Source organism: Lagenorhynchus albirostris, chromosome 7 (assembly GCF_949774975.1).
Source record: "Lagenorhynchus albirostris chromosome 7, mLagAlb1.1, whole genome shotgun sequence".
NCBI lineage: Eukaryota > Metazoa > Chordata > Mammalia > Artiodactyla > Delphinidae > Lagenorhynchus > Lagenorhynchus albirostris.
Window position 1 is genome coordinate 7057875 of NC_083101.1, and position 24287 is coordinate 7082161.

The window sequence follows — 24287 nt, forward strand, 5'->3', positions numbered from 1 at the left end:
GGTGCTGGTTCCTGTCTGGGCAGAATTAAGATCCACGATGATTTCCCTGGTGTCCACAGTTTACCAAAGGAGTTTATCATAAGAAAATGATAACATCTGCATTTCAGCTCCAAAATGCAGTTGGAGGATGGGGGTCAGCCGTCATGTCAGTTGATGGGACCTAACGGCAGGTTGTCTGGAAGCTCTGTGGGTCTTGGGCTGACTACAGAATAGTACCCCAGAGGTACCCGGATGGCCCCTCAGGCCCTGAGAGCCACCTGTGGCAGGGTCTCTATGGGTGGTTGGGGTTAGAACCATAGATCCTCAGGGCCCAGTACATCACTCCACATCACTGATGTGGGCTCTGCTTTGCTCTTGTCATGGACCTTTCTGGGGCATTTTGGGACATCTACCTGGGCCCCCTCCTCCTTGTCCCAAGGTGACTTCTTGAACTTTCCAATGTGGCCAATGGCTGAGGAGAGGGGTGTGGCCCAGTAGGTGAGAGCAGTGATCCAGGTTCAAATCCCGTTTTCATCTCTTACTAGTTATGTGGTCTTAGATGATTGCTCAACTTCTCTGGGTCTCAGTTTTCTCTTCTGTAAAATGGGGTGAACATTCCATGAGGTGACATCTCTGGAGTGCCTGGCATAGAGCCTTACAAGCGTCTTGAGGAAACTTCTTAGCTGACAAAGCTCTTGCTCTGGTGGAAGAAGCTTCCTCTCTCAAGCTGGGCCCCACATGGGGTGCAGCGTGAACAGGAACGCGGAGTCCTGGGGCCCCTGGACATCACCAGACAAGGGCTGAACATTCAGGAAGGCTATTTCTCTCCTGGGAATGCTGGATTGGCCGCCATCATACCAGCAGCAATAGTATAAATGTAGGTAAGAGTAAAATTGACAATAATAAATGCAATAATAACCAGAATTTATGGAGTGCCAAGAATGTGTTTTATGCTGTGCTGAACACCTTACGAGTATTAGCCCATGTCATCCTCACAGTGGCCCTGAGAGGTGGATTTTGTCACTATTCTTATTTTATTTTACTTATTTATTTATTTTTTTCTCCTCCATAGAATTCTTTCACCCAAAGCTCGGGCTTTAGTTTTTTATAATGCTTTAATTGAAGTATAGTTGACTTACAAGGTTGTGTTAGTTTCTGGTGTACAGCAAAGTGATTCAGTTTCATATACATATATATATATATATATATATATATATATATATATATACGCACACACACACACAGACACACACACACACATACATATATACACACATATTCTTTTCCATTTACAGGATACTGAATATTGTTCCCTGCGTTATACAGTAGGACCTTGTTGTTTATCTATAGTTCGTACATGCTAATCCCAAACACCTGCTTTATCCCTCCCCTCCCCCTTTCCACTTTGGCAACCATAAGCTTGTTTTCTCTGTCTGTGAGTCTGTTTCTGTTTCTTAGATACGTTTATTTGTATCATATTTTAGATTCCACATATAGGTGATATCATATGGTATTTGTCTTTGTCTTTCTGACTTACTTCACTTAGTATGATAATCTCTAGGTCCATCCATGTTGCTGCAAATGGTATTATTTCATTCTTTTTATGGCCGAGTAATATTCCATCGTATGTGTATGTATGTATGTATGTGTATATATATATATATATATACATATATATATATATCACATCTTCTTTATCAATTCATCTGTTGGTGGATATTCAAGTTGCTTCCATGTCTTGGCTATTGTAGATAATGCTGCTATGAACACTGGAGTGCATGTATCTTTTCCAATTATAGTTTTCTCTGGATATATACCTAGGAGTGGGATTGCTGGGTCATATGGCGACTCTATTTTTAGTTATGTAAGGAACCTCCAGACTATTTTCCATAGTGGTGGCATCAATTTACATTCCTACCAACAGTGTAGGAAGGTTCCCTCTTCCCCACACCATCTCCAGCATTTGTCATTTGTGGACTTTTTAATGACTATCCCTCTTTTAAAGATAGGAAAACTCATACTCAGGGAGCTGAAAAGACTTGCCCAAGGTCACCTCATTGGTACATTGTTGGGGGGGAGGGGCAGACTCGAACCCAGAAGTCCGTCTCTCAACCTCTCCATCTGGCTGCCTCTTTTTGTCCATCTTCCCCCTCCTACCTGTGCTGATTACAGCTGTTCCCACTTCCTTTTCCCATGGACGTTCTGTCTCAGAGCAGAATGGGAGGCGAGAGGGTGTGTGGTAGGATTGCAAGGAGCTGAACATTGATGGGGGTGCCTGAGGGCTATGACTGTGAGTTTCCCACATTTGTTTTGCCTGGGCAAGGGCTCTGTAAGACTGCAGGGAAGATGGTGACAGGGCCTACTGTCAGTGGGGCTTGGTGTCCCCTGCTGGAATCGACTCCTCCCAAGTAGCCCAGACCCTCCACGTCCATCTCGAGTTTTGACAGCTCTTTGAACCTCTTCCTGACCAGGCCACTCCTCTTATGTCCTAACTAAGGTAAGAGTCAGGGCTTTGGAGTCCCTCACATCTGGATTAAAATTCTGCCTGAGTGCATCTATGAAAAACCCACAACTAACATCATACTTAGTGGTGAAAGACTGAAAGTTTCCCTCCAAATCAGGAAGGAACAAGACAGGGATTCCCAGTCTCCCCACTCTTGTTAAGTATTGTACTGGAGGTTCTAGCCAGAGCAATTAGGCAAGAAAAAGAAATAAAAATCATCGAGATTACGAAGGAAAAAGTAAAACTATCTGTATTTGCAGATGACATGATCTTGTGTATAGAAAATCATAAGGAATTCACTAAAAATATATATTAGAACAAATAAATGAGTTCAGAAAGGTTTCAGGATACAAGATCAATATACAAAAGCAATTTCTATATACTAGCAATGAACACTCTAAAACTGAAATTAAGAAAATAATTCCATTTATATTTGTATCCAAAAGAATAAGATATTTAGGAATAAACTTAACAAAAGAACTGTAAGTTTTGTACAGTGAAAACTACAAAACTTTGCTTCAAGGAATTGAAAGGAGACCTAAACAAATGCAAAGACATCCTATGTTTATGGATTACAAGACTTAATATCTCCACCTCACACCATATACAAAAGTTAACACAAAATGGATCACAGACTTAAAAGTAAGAGTGAAAACTATAAACCTCTTAGAATAAAACAAAGGCACTAATCTTCATGACATTCCTTAGGCATGTGACACCAAAAGCACAGGGATACAAAATAAATAAATAAATGCAGCTTCATCAAAATTTAAAGCCGGGACTTCCCTGGTGTTGCAGTGGTTAAGAATCCGCCTGCCAATGCAGGGGACACAGATTCGAGCCCTGGTCTGGGAAGATCCCACGTGTCTCAGAGCAACTAAGCCCATGCACCACAACTACTGAGCCTGCACTCTAGAGACCACAAGCCACAACTACTGAGCCCACGTGCCACAACTACGGAAGCCCATGCACCTAGAGCCTGTGCTCCACAACAAGAGAAGCCACTGCAATGAGAAGCCCACGCACGGCAACGAAGAGTAGCCCCCACTTGCCACAACTAGAGAAAGCCTGCGCGCAGCAACAAAGCAGCCATAAATAAATAAATAACTAAATAAAAATGTAAAGTGTACTTCAAAGGATGGCAAGAAAGTGAACCCAACCCATATAATTGGAGAAAAAAATTAGAAATCATGTATCTGATAAGGAATTTGTCTATATAGAGAATTATTTACAACTCAATAATAAAAGACAAATAACCCAACTGAGAAATTCCAAAGGAGACATACAAATTGCACTAAGCCCACGAAAAGATGCTCGACACCACTAGTCATTAGAGAAACACAAATCAAAACCACAATGAGATACTCCTTCACTCCCACTAGGATGACTAAAATAAAAAAGATGGACCACAACAAATGTTGGTGAGGATGTAGGGAAAATGGAACCCTCATACATTGCTGGTGGTATTGTAAAATGGTACAGTTACTCTGGAAAACAGATAGGTGGTTCCTCAAAATGTTAAACACAGAGTTACACACGACCTAGCATCCGTTGCTATGTATATACACCCATGAGAACTAAAACGTAACTTCACACGAATACTTGTACACATATGTTCATAGATACATTATTTATAAGAGCCAAGAAGTGGAGACAACCCTAATGGCCATCAACGATGAATGGATAAGCAGCGTATGGTATATTTATACAATGGCATGTTATTTGGCAATAAAAAGGAATGAAGTACTTGTACATGGTAAAACACGGATGAGCCTTGAAAGTATTATGCTAAATAAAAGCTTCCTGTCCCCAAAGGACACATATTGTGTGATTCCATTTATATGAAATGGCCAGAGTAGGCAAATCCATAGAGAGAGGGAAGTAGATTAGTGGTTGCCAGGGGCTGGCAGCAGGGCAGAATGGGGAGTGATTGCTAGTGGGTGTGGGGTTTGATGAGAACATTTTGAAGTTGGACAATAGTAATGGTCACACAACTCTGGGAATATACTAAACAGCATTGAATTGGGCTTCCCTAGTGGCGCAGTGGTTGAGAGTTCACCTGCCGATGCAGGGGACACGGGTTCGTGCCCCGGTCCGGGAGGATCCCACATGCTGCAGAGCGGTTGGGCCCGTGAGCCATGGCCGCTGAGCCCGCACGTCCGGAGCCTGTGCTCCACAACGGGAGAAGCCACAACAGTGAGAGGCCCGCGTACCGCATAAAAAAAAATAAAATTAAAAAAAAAAAGCATTGAATTGTACACTTTGAAAGAGTGATGTTTATGGTGTGAATTACTAGGTTGGCCCAAAAGTTCATTAGATGTTTTCTGTAAGATGGCTCTAGTAGCGCTTAGTTGTCTTTAACGTCATTCAAAACAATTTTGTTAGATTATATTGTGACAGCTGTCATATCAGCATGTATTTTAAAAAAAAACTTATCAAAATCGGTGAATTTTTTTGTGTAGCCATTTTAATATTGAAGATGGAAGAAAAAAAGCAACATTTTTGGCATATCATGCTTTATTATTTCAAGGAAGGTAAGAACGCAACTGAAACACAAAAAAAGGTTTGTGCAGTGTATGGAGAAGGTGCTGTGACTGATCGAACATGTCCAAAATGGTTTGTGAAGTTTTGTGCTGGAGATTTCTTGCTGGACGATGCTCCAATGTCAAGTAGACCAGTTGAAGTTGATAGCGGTCACATCAAGACATTAATTGAGAACAATCAACGTTACACCACACGGGAGGTAGCCAACATACTCAAAATGTCCAAATCAGACACTGAAAATCATTTGCACCAGCTTGGTTACGTTTGGGTTTGGGTTCCACATAAGTTAAGCAAAAAAAACCTTTTTGACCGTATTTCCCCATGCAATTCACTACTTAAACGTAACGAAAATGTTCCATTTTTAAAACAAATTGTGATCGGCAATGAAAAGTGGATACTGTACGATAATGTGGAACGGAAGAGATCGTGGCGCAAACAAAATGAACCATCACTAACCACACCAAAGGCTGGTCTTCATCCAAAGAAGGTGATGTTGTGTATATGGTGGGATTGGAAGGGAGTTCTCTGTTATGAGCTTCTTCCAGAAAACCAAACAATTAATTCCAACAAGTACTGCTCCCAGTTAGACCAACTGAAAGCAGCACTCAACGAAAAGCGTCCGGAATTAGTCAACAGAAAATGCCTAATCTTCCATCAGGATAACGCAAGACCGCATGTTTCTTTGATGACCAGACAAAAACTGTTACAGCTTGGCTGGGAAGTTTGGATTCATCCTCCGTATTCACCAGACATTGCACCTTCGTATTTCCATTTGTTTTGGTCTTTACCAAATTCTCTTAATGGAAAAAAATTCAATTCCCTGGAAGACTGTAAAAGGCATCTGGGACAGTTCTTTGCTCAAAAAGATACAAAGTTTTGGGAAGATGGAGTTACGAAGTTGCCTGAAAAATGGCAGAAGGTAGTAGAACAAAACAGTGAATACATTGTTTGATAAAGTTCTTGGTGAAAATGAAAAATGTGTCTTTTATTTTTACTTAAAGACAGAAGTCACTTTTTGGCCCACCCAATATATCTCATCAAAACAGTTATTTAAAAGGGGAGGAGGCTCAGTTTCATGGGAAATATAGGGATAGAGAAACAAGTTACATGACACCACGAGGAAGCACGCAGACAACATTTGTGGACATTCCACAGGACAACTGACTCAGCGTCTCCAATAAGTCAATGGCATGAAAGTACATTAAAAAGAACTAACAACAACTGACTGCTCTGTGTAGACCTTCCAAGGATCCTAACTCAAACAAGTCACTTGGAAAACCGCATTGATGAGAATATCAGGATAAATAGATTATGCACCGGATATTAGATGATGCCGTGGAATTGCTGTTAATCTTGCTAGGTGTGACAATGGCATTATGTCCTTATATTAGAGGAATACTGAAGTGTGTTGGGATGAGATGATGTGTCCAGGATTGGCTTTATTTATTTATCTATTTATTTATTTGGCTGCCCTGCACGCGGCATGCAGGATCTTATTTCCCTGACCAGGGATCGAACTCGTGCCCCCTGCAGTGGAAGCGTGGAGTCCTAACTAATGGACAGCCAAGGAATTCCCCCCAGGATTGGCTTTAAATTCACTTTAGTGGCAACAAAATAATTGAAAGGGACAAATAAAGCAAGTAAAATCTCAATTATTGAATCTGAATGATGGCATATGGGGTTTTATTATACTCTTTATTTTTGTGTATGTTTGAAAACGTTTTTAATGTTAAAAAAAAAAGATCCTGCCTGTGTGGCCTCAGGCAAGCCCCTTCTCTGAAGCTGGGTTTGCACATCTATAAAAAGGGGTTGGTATCTGTCCCATTTCACAGATGAGGAGACTGAGGTTCAGAGAGGTGGCGTGACCTGCCCAGGTTAGCACTGGAGGAGCCAGTATTGGAATCTGAACCCACCCAGCTCTAAACCCTGTTTGTCACCACCTTGCTTCCCTGTGGACATGGTGGCTCCCTTGGCAGTTGTCATCTGTGTATGTATGTGTGTGTGTGTGTGTGTGTGTGTGTGTGTGTGTGTGTGTGTGTGTGTGTGTGTGTATGTGTGTGTATGTGTGTGTGTGAGACCTCGGGGCCTGTCTGAAGCCAGCCTGAGGCCCGTCCCGAGGTGGAGTCTGTTTTCTTCCTCAAGTGGGCACAGTGGACACTGGGACATCTCCGAGCTGGCTGCAGCTCTCACACAGGCCCCTCAGTCCACCCTGCCCTAGGTCACCCTCTGCCCCCAGCTCCGGATGTCCAGGAGCCAGGCTCAGCAGCCCAGGCAGCCGGACAATGGGCCCTTTGGAGACCTTGCCAGGGCCTGAGCCTCGGCTGTGGGCTGCGGCCGAGGCCACCACAGAAGGTCTCTTGTGGCTGGTCCGGGCTGCAGCCAGAAATAGGTCCTGCTGGGCACGAGCTCCTGAGGGCCCCGCCCTGGATTCGGCCTGGGAATGTGGGTATTTGTGGCACTGAGGGGAGGAGAGCTTCATCAGGAAAGCAGGCCTATTTTGGGGCCTTTGGGAGGCAGGGAAGAAACTCAGCCCACCCCTTAGTGCAGAGGCGGGAACACAGGCTCCCGAGTCCCCCTGCGCGCAAATCCTGCCTCTGTCCCTGTTGGACGTGTGTCCTGCCGGCTGTGCAGTTGGTTATTTCTTTCTCCGAGCCTTACTTTACTCATCCGTGTAATGGGACAAATCATAAGTCCTTCATTGGTTGTAAGGATTCCGATGATGCATGCACGGCGCCGGGAATAGTCTGTGCTCATAACATGTCTGTTATTAAAGTGCTTCTACCACCTTCTCCCTCCTACCCCTGGCTGGGGGCTATTGTCCTTGGATGGGTCCTGCAGGGCCTGGAAGGTGGTCTACGGCACACATTTGCATCATCACTGGGGGGAGTCAAAGCACTGGAGCCCAGGCAGAGGCCCGCAGGACCCCTACGGCTGGGCAGCCTCCCCTTTCCCCTCCCCAGCCCAGCTCCCTTGTTATCCTGCAGGCTCCCCAGGTCTGCTCTGGACCGCAGCCTCTTGCATCTTCCCATCATGCACCGCACTGGGGCCCTGCAGGAGTCATTCTCAGAGCTGGCAGTGGGAGGGATTTCAGACATTTTTTCCTGCATGACTTTCACATCTGCCTCTCTTTGCCCGAAGCTGGGTAATGGGGGCTGATAACGGAGGAGTTTGCAAGTCTAGGCCTGTGGTTCACAGACAGATACAGACCCAGGTTCAAATCTGGAGTCATACGGGCAGCAGTCTGGCCCTTGGAGAAGGAGAGATGGGAGTCGTGCTTATCTAGTTCTGCTGGAAGCCAGGGGACCAGGTCTCCTTCCTCCCGCCCCTTGGATGTCCTTGAAGCTATTTTTATGTGTTGCTGGAAACCAGAATTACAACCAGAGCCAAAAGCACTGGGAGGTTTTCTGTGCGCCGCGGGTCTCACCCAGGGGATCACAGGCCATTCCCAGCAGACTGGTGGAGCCCATCCAGATGCTTTGCTGTGTGGGTGGGGAAGCTGGTCCCCATCCCCCTTGAGCCTGGAGGTCACTGTTGCGAGGCCCCTGGTTCGTTGGCGCAAAGATGAGGAATGAGGATTTACAGAGGCTGAGGAGAGGGTGCAGTCGTCCTGGGGTCTTTGAGGCCTGCGTGAAAATCCAGAATGCTCATGGAGTTCAATCGTCCGTCCATCCACTCATTCATTCATTCATTCATTCACTTATCGCTGAACTCTTCACTCATCACATATTGAACCAGGATCTTCTTGGTGTTGGTGGGGCATCACCCACCAAACACACGGAGCCCTGCTTCCAAGGAGCTCACAGATCTGACTGCTTCACTCTCCAGCTCAAACGGAGATGCTGCAATCTTTATACCATGACAGGGGCGAGGCACAGCCACGGTCCCCACTCACGTAGGTCTCACAAGAGAGGATCTTGAGGGCTTCCCTGGTGGCGCAGTGGTTGAGAGTCCGCCTGCTGATGCAGGGGACATGGGTTCGTGCCCCGGTGCGGGAAGATCCCACATGCCGCGGAGCGGCTGGGCCCGTGAGCCATGGACGCTGAGCCTGCGCATCCGGAGCCTGTGCTCCGCAGCGGGAGAGGCCACAGCAGTGAGAGGCCCACGTACCGCAAAAAAAAAAAAAAAGAGGATCTTGATCTTGGCCCTTTCTTCTGCCCTCTGCAGAGAGCTCTCCCTTTCCCAGCCTGGCTCCAGGGAGAGGGAGGGATGCAAAGCAGAGGGAAGGAGCACGGCTGTGCGCTTGCTGGGGCAGTTCTGGGCTGTTCTTTACTGGGGGCTCTGTGCAGTGGGGAGAACAGAAAGGGACTGGAGTCCCTGAGGGTGAGCGGATCTGTAAATGAAGAACTGAGTGGGCAGAGAGGCAGGAGAGCGAGGGGTTCTGGAGTAGAACACAGTACAAGAGCCCTGGAGGGAGAGGTGAGGGGGTTGGGAAGAGTTGCTGGGGGTTAGAAATTGGACCCTCCATGGTATTCTTTGCAAGACAAAGAATATTGGAAACCCCCGTAAATAATATGTGGGTGCTCCTTTTAATGAAACTCCTTTTAATGAAACTTTGCAGGGGAGAGACCACATGGGTCCCAGGAGTTACTCGGGTTACATTACATGGCTTATGGGGCTTTCCATGATCTGTGGTCTGCCCTTTTTTTTTTTTTTTTTTTTTTTTGCGGTACACGGGCCTCTCACTGCTGTGGCCTCTCCCGTTGCGGAGCACAGGCTCCGGACACGCAGGCTCAGCGGCCATGGCTCATGGGCCCAGCCGCTCCGCGGCATGTGGGATCTTCCCGGACCGGGGCACGAACCCGTGTCCCCTGCATAGGCAGGCGGACTCTCAACCACTGCGCCACCAGGGAAGCCCTGCCCATCTTTTTAACTTTATCACTCATCTCTTCACTTTTTCCCTCCCCCAGCTCCTCATCCTAACCCCACATTCCAGCCTGATCTAGTTCCTTTGACCTCCTGCTGGCCTTACTGTGACCTCTGCCTGGAACCACCTCTGCTCTCACACCTGGCCTGTTTTGAAGTATTTGGTCTCCTGAGCTCTCTCTCTCTTCCCTCCCTCAGTCACTGGGTTGATATGCCCAGACTACTTTCCTCTTGTTTTCGACTTTAGTATGATGTTTATTGCAGTCTTAGACAGTTGAATATAAACCTAGCACACCGGTAAGTTTTATCAGTCTGTTCACACTTGACAGAACACACAGACAACCAGAGTATCTAGGGAAGTGCCCTGCCTGCCACTTTGTCTTCCTTGTTCACAATAAACCACAGTCATTAATTCATTAAAAATATCCCCTGGGCACCTATTACCTCCTAGATATTCTGTTGGATGCCGGTGATATAAGGATATTTAATGGAATTCAAATCTACAATCCAAACCCTAACCCAACACCAGGCCTCAACCCAACCCTAAACCCAACACCAGGCTTAATTCTAATGCCAACCCTGACCCCAAACCCAACGGTAATCCCGACCTAACCTCAATCCTTTCCTGGCCAAACCCAATACCAACTCTACCCTTAACCGAAACCCAACCCTAACCCTAATTCTAACCTTTGTGTTCAAAATCTTTCAGTAAATGTGTGTCTCCTCGTCTGTCATAGTCAGTGGATGGCGCTGAGTAGTAACGAAACTCATCTGATTTTGGATCATCCAATGCGTTCAGACTGGAAAAGGTAGAAGGCAGGTGAGACCAAGTGGAACACCAGCCCAGTCCAGGAGGTAACTTTGAAAAACAGGGGTGTATATTTTCGTGTAAGTCCCCATGAGGCTGTGTCATGGCCCATTTTCTAAACTCAAGATCCTTAGTGTGACCCTGCCTGCCTCAGCTGATACCTGCTGACTCCTTCCCTCACTGGCCTCTGGGCCACACAGACCCTCTCCTTCTGTGGATGCCCCGAGCTCCTCCTGGCCTCAAGGCACCCATGTGTTGCTCCTCTTGCCTGAAATACCTTTGCTCCCCTCCTCCCCTCCTCACCAGTCTGCGCAGTCCTCAGGCCCCTCTGAAATGTCGCTTCCTGCCCTGCCTGCCCTCTCCCCCCAGACTCGTTTTTATTTCCTTCATGTGCTCACGGATCCTGTGCTTTCCTTCCAGGGCACTTGTGGCTGTTTGTGGCCACGTGTTTGCATGTTTATTTCTTTCATGTCTGTCTCCCCAGCCAGAAGGTGACCTCTTTCAGGGCAGGGACTCTGTTTTGTTCACTGCTTTAGCTCCAGGACCTAGCACAGTGCCTGCTACACAGCAGACCTGCAGAAAACTCGGTTGATCGAACAAATGAATGAATGAGGGCATTTTCCACTTCTTCATAAAAGTGAAAGAAAGATTCCAGCTAACTGCAGCTCCTGGCTAGGGAATGTTTGTCCCAGGCCCTGAGCTGAGCCTTGGGGAAGCCAGGAGAGAGGGGCGAGGTCTCCCAGCACAGCTGACCATCCATTTCCTCTTTACAGATTCTCCACCACACTGAGTGGGAGGGTCTCAGGTATCATCCTCACTGTTTTACAAGATGCTTTTGCCCAGAGAAGTAAAAACGCTTGTGTGGGTCACCTGGCCGGTGGGCAGAAGTGCCAAAACCCTGCTTCCTGGTCCCCAGCCCTTGGCATTGACCCTTCCTTTCCTTCTGCCCCCGCAGGTGGAGGTGCTCAGCTCTGTGTCTGCCTCCAGGAAGTCAGGCAGCAGGCCCGCTGCCATGGGGACCCTGACAGACTCCAGGCCATCTTCCCATTTTGTTAACAAGCATGTTGAGACTGGTGCCGGAACCAGCCTTGAGCAAACGAGTCAGAGGTCAGCACCCTGGGCTCCCAGCTGAGAGGGTGGGTTCTTCACACCCAAACGGGGGCCCTCCTCTCTGGTGGGTCAAGAGAAGGAGCTGAGTCATAAGGGTCACTGCTGTTTATTGAGCATCTACTGGTGCCAGACCTGGGTGAATTGCTTAGTATCTCGCTGGAGCTTTACAATACTCAATTTACCAGATGAAGAAATGGACGTACAGAAAGTCTGTCACTTGTGCGAGGCACACAGCTGTTAAATGTTGCTGGTGGGATCTGAACCCAGATCTACTGGGGTCTAGAACATAACCCTTATACTTAAAGGCAAAGAAAATCCCAGGAGTGCCAAGGAAACGCTGCCCAAATGTTAGCAAAGCTGTCCGGTCCAGATAACGGCACATTATGGCCCCAGGGAGCATCCTGTGCACTGCGGTCCGCCCAGGCTGCGGCGGGTGATGTGGGCCCCGCCCTCAGTTTTCTGACACCTCGGCCCCGCCCCGCCCCTCCTGCTTAGGCCGCGATTGGCCTCGCCCCAGCAGGCAGAGCGGGACTCCCATTGGCCACCGTTTCCATGGTTACTTGGGGTCTGTGGAGCTCCGGCTTGCCGACACGTGTCCCCCGGAGCCGCCCGAAATTTGACAGGGGACCACGTGCCCGGCAGCGCGGGAGCCAGACAAAGGACCGGGGGAGGCGGGGAACGAAGCCGGCGGAGAGGCCAGCGTGGCCGCTGGTTCCGGCGGGGGTAGGCTCCACGCTCCTCCTGTGCGAAGGAGGAGCCGTCCACCTCCGCCTTTTTGTATTTTGGAGGAAAGAAAAAAACAAAAAAGAATTGCTGTGGAAAGTGATGGGGGAAGAGGATTCCAATTAGGTCCACCTGCCCTCCCTCTTCCAGGAAAAATCGGGTACAAGGGCATCTTTTAAGGCCTGAGAGCCCACAGTGTCCTTACTTATGCCCTGGGCTTCTAACCCCACCTTGACGTCAGTCCTTGAGGTTTCAATTCTCTTTCGCTGGCTTGTTCAATGAGCAAAAGCTTAACGAGCATGGTTGTTTTGATGCTTGAGAAATGAAACCCAAGGAATTCTGGGGGATCTTGCCATCCGTTCACCATACAGCAGCTACTGCATCCCCAACCGTGATGATGTTGCCTCCGCCCCCAACTTCTTTACTGGGTCCCTGGGCTCTGTGCCTAGCAAAGGCCTGGGCTGGACTGGGCCGCTCAGGTCAGTGCAGTAGACAGATACTCATCCTGTCCCTGTGGCCTCTCCCGGTTGGGGGCATTGCCATCCTTCCAGTCTCCAGGCCAGATGCCCTTAATATCCCTTATCCTCAGCCCCCATTCCCATCCCCAGTTATATCTGCTTCCTATTGCTGCTGTAACAGCTCACAGCAAATTTAATGATTAAAACAACACAGATTTACTCTCTTAGAGTTCTATAGGTCAGAAGCCTGACACACATCTCATTGGGCTAAATTCAAGGTGTTGGCAGCCCTGCATTCCTTCTGGAGCCCCCGGAGGAGAATCATTTCCTTGCCTTTTCCAAGTGTGGAGGCTGCCCACGTTGCTTGGCTGGTGACCCGTTTCATCTCCAGAGCCAGGAGTGGGCAGTGGGGTCTGCGTTTACTGTGACACCGACTCTACTTCCCTCTTTCATATTAAGAACCCTTATGATCACACTGGCCAACTTGATAAGTCGGAATAATCTCCTCATCTCAAAGTCAGGTGATCACCCACCTTAATTCCATCTTCAATCTTAATTCTCCCTGCCAAGTAACATACAATAGTCACACGTGTGGAGAACAGGACGTGGACGTCTTTGGGGGTGTATTCTGCTGACCACACCAGTCCTCACAGTTTGACCTCCGAAACTTCTCCACAGTCCCCCTCCTCTCCCCTCCCTTTCTGGCTGCCCACATCTCTGGCAAGATTCTCACAGTGGCCACCTTTCTTTCCATCATCTTCCTCTCTCACCCCCCTCTGTCCACAGCCCTCAGGGTGAGTGCTTCAAGATACAGAGGCTGCCACTTCCATGGCCCCGGTCACCTGCAGTTGAGAGTTCAAACTCTGTACTTGAGCACAAAGGCCCTCAACCTGCCCCCGACTCTGCCGCCTTGCCTCCTGCAGACCCATCCCCTCCCTCTCTCTGCCTCATGCCCTTTGCCCCTGTAATACTAAATCACTTCCGGTTCTCTTTATTCCCCAGGGCATTTGACACCTCCTGGACTTTCGGGATTATTCGCCCACCTTTATTTATCTCCCCCAGGAAACCTTCTCTGACCCCTAGGTCGAGTTACGGGCCCCTTCATTGTCCTTCCCCAGAACCTAAATGTGCACTGATCGCGGCGACTGCAAGAGATCTGAACCTGTGTCTGCCTCCTGGTGTCTCTGCGAGCCTTCTGCGATGGGCCCTCTGGGAGGGGCACTGCATCTCACTCACCTCTTTTGGCCACACTGCCCAGCGTGAATTGGCCACAGTCAGCTCAGGGACTTGGTGGTGGATGTGAGGAGACCAGCGGGGCTATTCTGGGAAACAAAGGATAAAGTGGATGGAAAAGGCCTTTCCTTCCCGATACGGGAGGACCTTTGCTCCAACTCCGGCTGCTGGGATGGAGTAATAATAACGGCAACAACAATGGCGGCAAAAAACCAAAACAAAAACATACCCCAAGAAAACAATGGCGGCCAACACTGCAGGCTGCTTCCGCATCAGGAGCACCCGCCAAGTGCGTCATACACGTGTTGTCAGCTGATTCTGACAACAGCCTAGGAGACACCAGCCATTATTCCCCCACCCCCATTTTACAGATGAGGACCCTGAAGCTTTCCAGGTTAAGAACAGGTGGGCTTCTGAAGAGACCCTGGGCCAGGAAGGTGTCTTGGGCTCTGTCTGGAGGGGTGGTAGGAGCCGGTGGAAAGGTCCCCAGGCTGTGGCTGGCTCTGCCTTGGGTGGGGTTGGCCTGGCCCCTGGGGAGCAGCTTCTGGGATGCACTTCCTCTCTTTCCTCTCACTTCCTGTTTCCTTTTCCTCATGGTCCCGCCAGCCTACTGTCCTCTTCTCCCCTCCCTGGCCTGTTCAACCAGGATATGTAGGCAGGAGGTTCATTTTCAAAAGTAAAGGAAGGGGAGTGGGGAGTTAGGGCTTGACAGGGACAGAGTTTCAGTTTGGGAAGATGAAATTTTCTGTGCATGAATGGTGGTGATGGCTACACAACAACGGGAACGCATTTAACGCCACTGAATGGAACACTTAAAAATGGTTAAAATAGGGCTTCCCTGGTAGCGCAGTGGTTGAGAGTCCGCCTACCGATGCAGGGGACGCGGGTTCGTGCCCCGGTCTGGGAAGATCCCACGGGCCGCGGAGCGGCTGGGCCTGTGAGCCATGGCCGCTGAGCCTGCGCGTCCGGAGCCTGTGCTCCGCAACGGGAGAGGCCACAACAGTGAGAGGCCCGCGTACAGAAAAGAAAAATATATATATATATATGGTTAAAATAGCAATTTTTGTGTTATGTATATTTTACATCGATAAAAAAAATTGAAAAAAAAAGCGAAAGGAAAAGTGTTTCACATTTGCAGAAATTTTGAAGATGGGCCTCCCACTGCACCTTTGTCATTTCTCAAGCCCCTCTCAGGGGCCAGACCACATGCATCCTCACTTCATCCTGGAACCAACCTCCAGGAGAGAAGTGGCCTATGAGGCTAGGAGACTGGAAGTGGTGAGACTGTGTTTAAAGACATACGCCTCTAGTCCTAAGGTGCAGTGTAGGGAAGTGTTAGGGGTTTGGGCTTAAAATGAGCTCATCTCCTGACTGCTGTGAGACCTCGGGCAAAAGTTCTCCATCACTGACCTTCCTCTTCTGGCAACTAGACACAATAACAGTGTCCTCCGAAGTGTGATGGAAAGATTTGACAAGATGATGTTGGAAAGTCTTTGCACAGGGCCTTGGCCACCGTCAAGAGTAAAATGCCTTCCAGAGTCCTGCTGGGGCCCCCTCTTAGTGCTACAGTGGACAGAGGGCTGGGTGTGAGGCCAGGAGACCCGTGTCAGCCTGACACTGACTTTCTCTGTGAGCTTTGGGAGGTCCCCTCCCCTCCCTGGGCCTCAGATTTCTCTCTGTAAAGTTTGGAGGGGGTAAGGTCTGCAGGACTCTTCCAGTTCTGGTTTTCTGGGGTTTCACGCACAGCCTAGACATCTTCAGAATCAGTGCCTTCTGTCTGGCCCATCCTCCGGTGGAAGGGCGGGGCCAGGTCTCTGGTTCTATTTTTGCCCTCTGATCTTTTCAGGAGCATTTAATCCCTGACAAGAGGAAAAGGAAGAAGAAGATACCAAGCGGTGTAGCACAGGGAGCTCAGCTTGGTGCTCTGTGATGACTTAGATGGGTAGGATGGAGGGGGGAGGGGGGAGGGAGGTCCAAGAGGGAGGGGACGTATGTATACATATAGCTGATTCACTTCGTTGTACAGCAGAAACTAACACAACATTGAAAAGCAATTATACTCCAATTTTTTAAAAATTAAAAATACTGAAAAAGAAAAAAGAGAGAGAATATATTTCTCCGCCACACACCACCCCCGAGTCCCACCACCATCCTCCAAGTGACAGCCAGGGATCAGGGGAGATGGGAACCACCAAGAGTCCAGACAAGCAAACAGCTCTTTTAAGAGCCCTTGTTCTGTTGGTGAGTCTGGGACACACCCCAAGAAACAAGAGAACAGGGCCTTGCAGGTCTCACTCGTTGCTGAGTCCCCAGCACAGGGCCCTGCACACAGGAGGTGCTCAATCAATGCTCCAAATGAACAGTGAGTCCCCACCCCACCTAGCTGCCCCTCAAATCGTGGAGGACGATGCCCACAAAGGCTTGCATGGCCCAGGATGGTCAGCACAAGCTTCCTGAAGAGCAGAGCCTGGCCTTGCAGATGTGACTAGACAGGGGAAGGGGAAGGGCATTCTGCAAAGGGGCACAGCACAGGCAGAGGCAGAGGGACAGGGAGGGACACGGAGGATGGGACAAAGTATATGGAAAGACAGTAAACAGAATCTAGTGAGAATGCACCATCAGCCCAGCCCCCATCTGTGCTCTGAGATGAATAATACAGATAGGGGAAAATCCCACAGTCAGGGATTCTAACCCAAGGCAGAGACCCAGAGGCCTTGGACATCATCGGACACGCCTCCCAGCCTGACTTTCTCCTAGAAGCAGGTCTTGGAATTTCTGTGCACAGAAATGAACTTTACAGGAAATAGGTTTTCCCATAGCTCAAATTAAAAGTGCCCCCTCTGGTATATTCTCCTATTCTTGGGACCTACAGCCCCAGTTCTTTGCTTAGGAGCCAGGGAGAGGGCATGAGCCCCAAGGGAAGTGTGTGTTAGAAGGAGCTTGGAGTCATTCTGTGCAAAGGATTGAGCAGCTAATGTGGAGGGGGAACAAGGAAAGGAGCCCTTCTAGCCAGGCACTACCAGTTCAGTTGCAGGGGATGGGTCTCCAAAGAGCCAGAACGATTCACTGTGTCAGAGAAAAAGTGAGAGGCCACCCAGCCATCAATCCATACATACATACATACATACATACATACAAAATACATACATACATTCATTCAAAAATATTAATTAAGCCCATAGCCTAGTGGAGTGACAGACAGGGAAGCATGTAATTATAGTGCAGTGTGGTCAGTGCCGTGATAGGGGATGTACAGGGAAGTGTGGGAGCCCAGAGGAGGCACCTGACCTAGCACGAGGTTGGAGTGGTGCAGTCAGGGAAGGCTTCCTGGAAGAGGTGACGTCTAGCCTGATACTTAGAGGGCAAACAGGAATTAGTCAGGTCACAGGCTGAAGGAACCAAACAGCATCTGCCTACACTCAGAAGTGAGTGGCTTTCAGGGATCAGAACAGCTCAGTGTGACTGAAGCAGAGAGCACCAGGGAGGAGGGGTGAGACGTGAGCTTACAGAAGAGGGTGGCCAAGGCCAGATCTGTCAGGACATTGGGCGAACAGTCAAGACTACCGTCTTTATTGGAGGGCAGTGGAAGCCCATCAAGACTTCTAAATGGAAGAGAGATGTAGCCAGATTTCCTGTTTAGAAAGATAACTCAGACTTCCAGTAAATGTGGGCTGGGTCTTTCCGACCAGGCTTCTAGTTGAAGATAACAAGATACTTGAGGTATCTATATCTAATATAGAGATAGGGATATATATTTGCAAAAGCATTAAAAGTTTACAAGAGAGTAGGAAATTTCCAAACCATACCAGAAGGGCAAATAGGAACTCAGAGAGGAGAATGCACATGGAGACCACTTTTGCTTAAAGAGATTTTCCAAGCCCAGAGGAGCCTTCCCTCTGCCAGTTGTAAAAAACTAGGGGGACAGAAACAAAAGCCCAGAACCTACAGTCACAGGAGATCCTCCCCACAATTAGCTGGGACCCCAAGGACGACATCCTCAGGCAGAGGGAGACCAGAAGTGGACCAGCCCTTCTGAGGAACTATAGCTGGGTTTGAATGACTCAGGTCTTCCAGGGAACCTCAATCTTGGATGAAGGTTGGTCCAGACAGGGAGCACATCCAAGTGCATGGTAGAAGCAGCCAAAATTCTCTCTGGAAGAGGTAACTTCATCCCATGCCTTAAATTATCCCTGCACTCAAGTTTTCAAATACTATGACCAACGTACAAAGAAAACCAGCACACAAATAAGACACCATGAGAAAAAAAAAGAAACATACCTGTAAAGTTTTCAGATATTGGAATTAGCATAAAACAACTACGCTTACTATATTTTTAAAAATAAAAAGGCAAGCTTGAAACATCACCAGAGAACATAAAACTATAAGTGACATAGCAAGCTGACAAAAGAACCAAATAGAAGCTCTAAAAATGAACATTACGATAACTGAAATAAAATACTCAGACTTCATTTCTTGACCTTTTGGTGATGCTCCCACACTCTTCCACAAAGCTGTATGTTTATAATTTATGTGTTTTATGCATGTGTGATATATTTCAAAATAATAAAGGGTAAAAAACACTAAGTGGATGGGTTTAAGAACAGATTAAATGCAGACAAAGAAATAATTAGGTCAAAAGAAGATAAGTAAAAAGAAAGTAGTATCCAGAGTGCAGTGCATAGAGACCCAAAGATGGGGAAGAGGAGAGAGTAAGAGACAGAGAAGATTGAAAATACGGAGTTTAATTAGAAGAAAGAAAGATAGAAGAAGAGAGAGAGATGGACAAAGGCAATGTTTAAGAGATGATGGCTGATCATTTTCCAGAACTGATAAATGACATCAAACCATAGATTCAAGACACCCCAAGAGTCCCAAGAAAGATAAATTTTAAAAATCTTCACCTCAGGTTTCCCTGGTGGTGCAGTGGATAAGAATCTGCCTGCCGATGCAGGGGACACAGGTTCGATCCCTGGTCTGGGAAGATCCCACATGCCGCGAGCAACTAAGCCTGTGAGCCACAACTACTGAAGCCCGTGCACCTAGAACCTGTACTCCACAACAAGAGAAGCCACTGCAATGAGAAGCCTGTGCACCTCAACGAAGAGTAGCCCCTGCTCGCCACAACTAGAGAAAGGCTGCGCGCATCAATGAAGACCAAATGCAGCCAAAAATAAATAAATAAATAAAAATTTTTTAATTAAAAAAAAAATCCTCACCTCAGTCTAGCATAGTGAAACTGCAGAAAACCAAAGGTAAAGAGATAAGATACCTAACAGCAGAGAAAAAAAACAACAAACAAACAAAAAAAGCCATTCATTTTCAAGGGATCCTTATTTAGACCAACAGCTGACTTCTCTGCAGCAACAATGGAAGCCAGCAGCCATGGAAGATACTCCCCTCCTGGAGGGTTAGAGGCAATGGAAGGACACTCGGGCTGCTGAGTGGAGAAGGGAATGCAAGGGCCAGACCAGAGGCTGAGAAACCGGCCAGGGGCTGAGATGATGGCAGCCTGGACCAGGTCAGCAGCAATGGGGAAGGAGATGTGTGGACGGGTCTGAGAGAAGCAGAGGACACAAAACCAGGATGACTGGGGACTGACTGTTTACGGGGGACGAGGTGAAGGAGGAGGGAAGGGTGAAGGCCAGGTCTGGCTCAAGGGGCTGCTGGGCTGGAGGGGCCCCAAAGGGATGAGATCAAGGAGGAGGACCGGGTTTGGGAGGGGGTAGGGCTTAGTTTGGGATGCGGTAGTCAAGAAAATCAAGGCTGTTGGTACCCAGAGGAAGGAGAATCTTCCAGGCAGAAGGAGACAGGAAAGACACCCAGAGGAGGGGGAAACACAATCAGCTCTAAAGGGCAGGAGGCAGGAGGGGGAAGATCTACACGGTGGCAGGTCTGCAGAGCACGGCAGCCACAGCTCCAAGAGGCAGCGAGGGTGACGGGAGGCCATGGGAGAGAGCAAGCCTGGGCAGGGAGGCCGAGCGGGCAGAGCGCCTGCAACAAGGAGAGCGTGGCTCAGAACACGTGCTCAGCCAGCCCTTGCCGAACAAGTCGAACAACGACTGCCCTGCATGGTTGGTGGCGACGGTGAGGGCAGCGCTCCACCGGCTTCCCCTTCTCCATCCTGCTACAGAGAGCCAGGCTCACTCACCTGTCACCTTCCCCTTCGGTGGTGATTTTCAAGCCGTAAATATGCCTCCTGCAAACTGCAGCGGGTGTAGCACCAAGTTGGGAAACTGAGGCAGTCAGAAGCAAAGATTGCTTGGCAGAGATTTTTCTTTTTCCCTTTTTTTTTTTTTGGTAGGAGGAGAAACGAAGCCCCCAGACCCTCCTGCCTGACTCCCTGCTACCCCCACCAGCCCCCACCCCACAGAGGGCTTCCGTAGAGAGAGATGCGCACATTCACGCGTCTCCCGGTCGCAAGCGGAGAGCCATCACCTCAGCCTCGCTGGCATCCTCAGGGGTCCCACCTCCAGAGCTAAATGCACAACCATTTAGGGACACAGAGACCCTCTCCTCCCTGAGCTGAGAACCCCAGGGGTCCCCGAAGCCTGTGAAATTGGGGACCTGAAGCTCCTCGGAGCCCTCCTGCTGCCGCCTGCCTCGCGGCAGCTCGTTTCTACAAAATCTGTGGGCTGAGACTCTGGTGTGTGACTCACCTCCCTCCCTTCCTCTCTCTGAGTAAATGTCAAGTAACATTAGTTATCCCATTTCCCTCAGCAGCGTCACTCCCCCCCATTTTTTGGCAGTGCTGTTTACCTCGGCAGGATCAATCAGAAAATAGAAACCCTTTTAGATCCAATTAATGAAAACTGGGCAGCAGGAATGTGCCTGTTTAAGATTTCACCACCTGGGCAGGGAAAAGGCTGGAGGTGCAGGGACGTGGCCCTGTTATCAAGCCCTGGATCCTTCCAATATTGAGAAGAAAATCCCCAATTTCTGCAAGGGAAAGAGCTGGGAAGACCCCCCCAATCTGGGTTCTGGTCGAACACATCTCTGCGGGTATGCAGCTAGAAGCAGCCTCTTCGCTTTGCTCCCTGGAGGAGGGTGAGCAGGCAAATGATGGAGAGGAGGAGGGGTTTGGTCAGGTGGGGGCCACGACTCGAGGTCCAGCAGTTGCTTTGGGTGGGGCCTATGACACACCCTCCACCCGCCACTGCATGGGCTTCGCCTCCTTCTCTGTCTCCCTCTCCCGCCCCCCACACAGCCCCCTGGGAGCCCTTCCCAGCAAACTATCTACACCCAGGCCCTCATTGGGCTCTGCTCTCGGGGCCACCCAGGATCAGACAGGAACGAAAAATAGCACTGGTCTTCTAAGCACATGTGATAACCATGTGGCCCGAGCGGACCCCAAGCACTGCGGGAGTGTGACGGGCCCAGCATGTAGTAGATGCTCAATAAACAGGTGCCGCTTCCCAGGACGGGGCAGCATTCATTCATCCACACCACGAAGGGTGGAGAGAACACCCAGGAATGGCACACTCCCTGCCCTCGAGGATCACAGTCTTCTAGGGCAGACGGACAAGTCAACCGTGGGGTGCAAACCCAAGTGACAGGGGTCATGTCAAAGTTGCAGAGGTGAGCAGGGTGTGATAGGAGAAGAAAGGAGGACATCCCCTGAGCCCCCTGCGTCAGGGGTGGGAGGAGGCAGGAAGCGCTTACAGGCAGACAAGGCAGGAAAGACGTTCCAGGCAAAGGGGACAGCTTGAGCCAAGGTCCCAAGACAGAAGACAGCACCAGGTGGTGGGAATAGTCGAGAGGGATGGGCAGGGATGAGGCTGGGCGGACCCAGAGTCTCGGGCTCCCAGCAGATCACGTCCTGCCATCTGGGTCTTTGCTAGCCTAGGGGTGATGCCTGGCTCCCAGCGCTGGCAGGAGCATCTGGGCGAGTGTGGCATGGACATCCCTCCACCCTGCCAGCAGCAGCTGGGGCTTTTGTGGAAGCACCCGGCTCCGGAGGGTTACACACAGGAAGGACTGCAGCTGTGCCCAGGTTCCGTGTGGCTCGGCCAGGTTCAGAAAGGCCTGACAGAGAAGGGAGGCTGCCCCATGCCAGCCCAGAGCTGAGGGCCCCACTGGTGTCCTGGCGTGGACAAGAGGCCACATCTGCACAGGCCAGCGTATCCTGTGCAGCTGTGCAGCTCAGCCTCACTCAGACTGTTCCAGGAAGCACTGACCGAGCCCTCCCAGGGGCTGCCCACAGGGCAGAGATGTGGTGCGGTGTCCAGGTACCTTCTCACACGCAGCAGGGGGGGGCCTCCGAGGTGGGAGAGTCGGGCTCAGCTGGACTCGGCTGCGGGAACAAACACCCCCCAAATCTCAGTGGCTCCACAAAGCCACTCAGGGACCCGGGCCAGGAGGGGCTTCCCATCTTGTAGCTCCCCATGTGGAACAGGGGGCCTTCTCGGTCACCAAGATAGGGGAAGAGACAACAGGGAAGTTGGTGCTTCAGCCCAGAGGGACCCCCTCTCTTCAAATCTCAGCCCATTGGCCAGAGATGCAAAGGGGCTGGAAATGTGAGACACAGATGAGTCGCTTGGCATGACCATCACTGCCACAGGCAGCAGTGTGAATTCTCAGCGCGGGACCCTGGACCTGGTGGCCTCGGGCATGCGACTTAACCTCTCAGAGTCGTCCCCGGTGGAATAGGGACAGGGTGGTCTCGGCCTCACTGGGTTGGAGTGGGGGGCCAAGAGGTGGGCTCAGCAAAGTGCTTCTGACCGCACCAGGCCCACAGACAGATGTTCCCTGTGTGTGCGGTTCCTTCTCCCATCTTTAACTGCGATGGTTATTAGTGAGAACTGTCAAAACATTTTATTGTGTTTTCTCTTATTTTATAAAAATGAATTGAAAAATGCAAGAGCAGTACCACGAGCACAAAGGGAAGAGGGGCGGGTTTAGTCAGTGTAACGAGACCGAAGGCAGACATCCAGGGACCCCCCCCCATGAACCCCGGATCCTGAACCTCCTTTGGACACGCCCTGGATGTAATCCAGACAACAGGGCTGGAAACTGTGAAGTGAATGAAAAAACTGAAAAACACACAAACTCCTGGACCTAGCACCTTGACAACTGTGCCTAAAAAGATACGGGGATTTTAGGTTCTCCTGCCTTGGGGGAACAGAAGCCCCATTATAATACTCAAGCGTGTATGACATTCACACATTGGCCTCCCAAGAGTTTTCTTCAGGAACATCCTATGTTGAAAGGAAGGGATTCCTGTCACAGAATTCCAGGTGCCCTAGGGGTGAGGGGCCGAGGAAGGGACGGCCAGTTGCCAGGGGAAGCTGGCTTCACAGAAGAGGCGCTATTTGCGGTTGGCCTGAAACTGTAAACAGGGTCACATCCTGGAAAAAGGGAGACTAACAGACATTGAAGGTCAGCTCTCCCTCGGGCCATTCCCAGACCCTTTTCCCCCACCTGCCTCCCATCACAGAGGCTAAAAAGTCACGTGCTTACTTAGCCGGAAGAGGCCACGGGACCATGTTCTGGCCAATGGCATGTAAGGCAAAGTCTGCAGGGGCTTTGGGGAAAGATCTTTTCCTCAGGGATAATAGGGGAGAAGCCCAGGGGGAGAGCACCATCTCACCACCCTCACTGTACCTCCCATCACACACACCTTCTCCCTTCCCACTTGGGAATGTGGTCCAGTGAAATCAGGGAGCCTGGAGCTGTGGCAGCCATCTTGTCACCATGAAAGATGGGCCAAGAGAATCACAGGGAAGCAACCCAGGGCTCTGACCCTGATCCTAAGGTGAAATAAGCCCTGGAAACACCTTCCCCGGTCTTCTTTTTAGGTAAACTTTAACTGGTCTGGGAGTTAGCTTGTCTGATACCTGTGGCTAAAGGCATTTCTAAGGGATATAAGTTCCCTCCCAACAAGGTGCCCGCAACAATGAGCAGGCTTTGCCTCTAGAAGCCATCTCAGGAAAGCAAGTAAACTCCATTTAGGCAAAGAATATCTTCATTATATCATCTAAAATCAGAACTAAGAGTATTCCTAAGTAGCAGCAGGTCTGAATGCAAGCCCGGACTTCTGGCCCTTGAACTGGAACCCACCCCCTCCAGC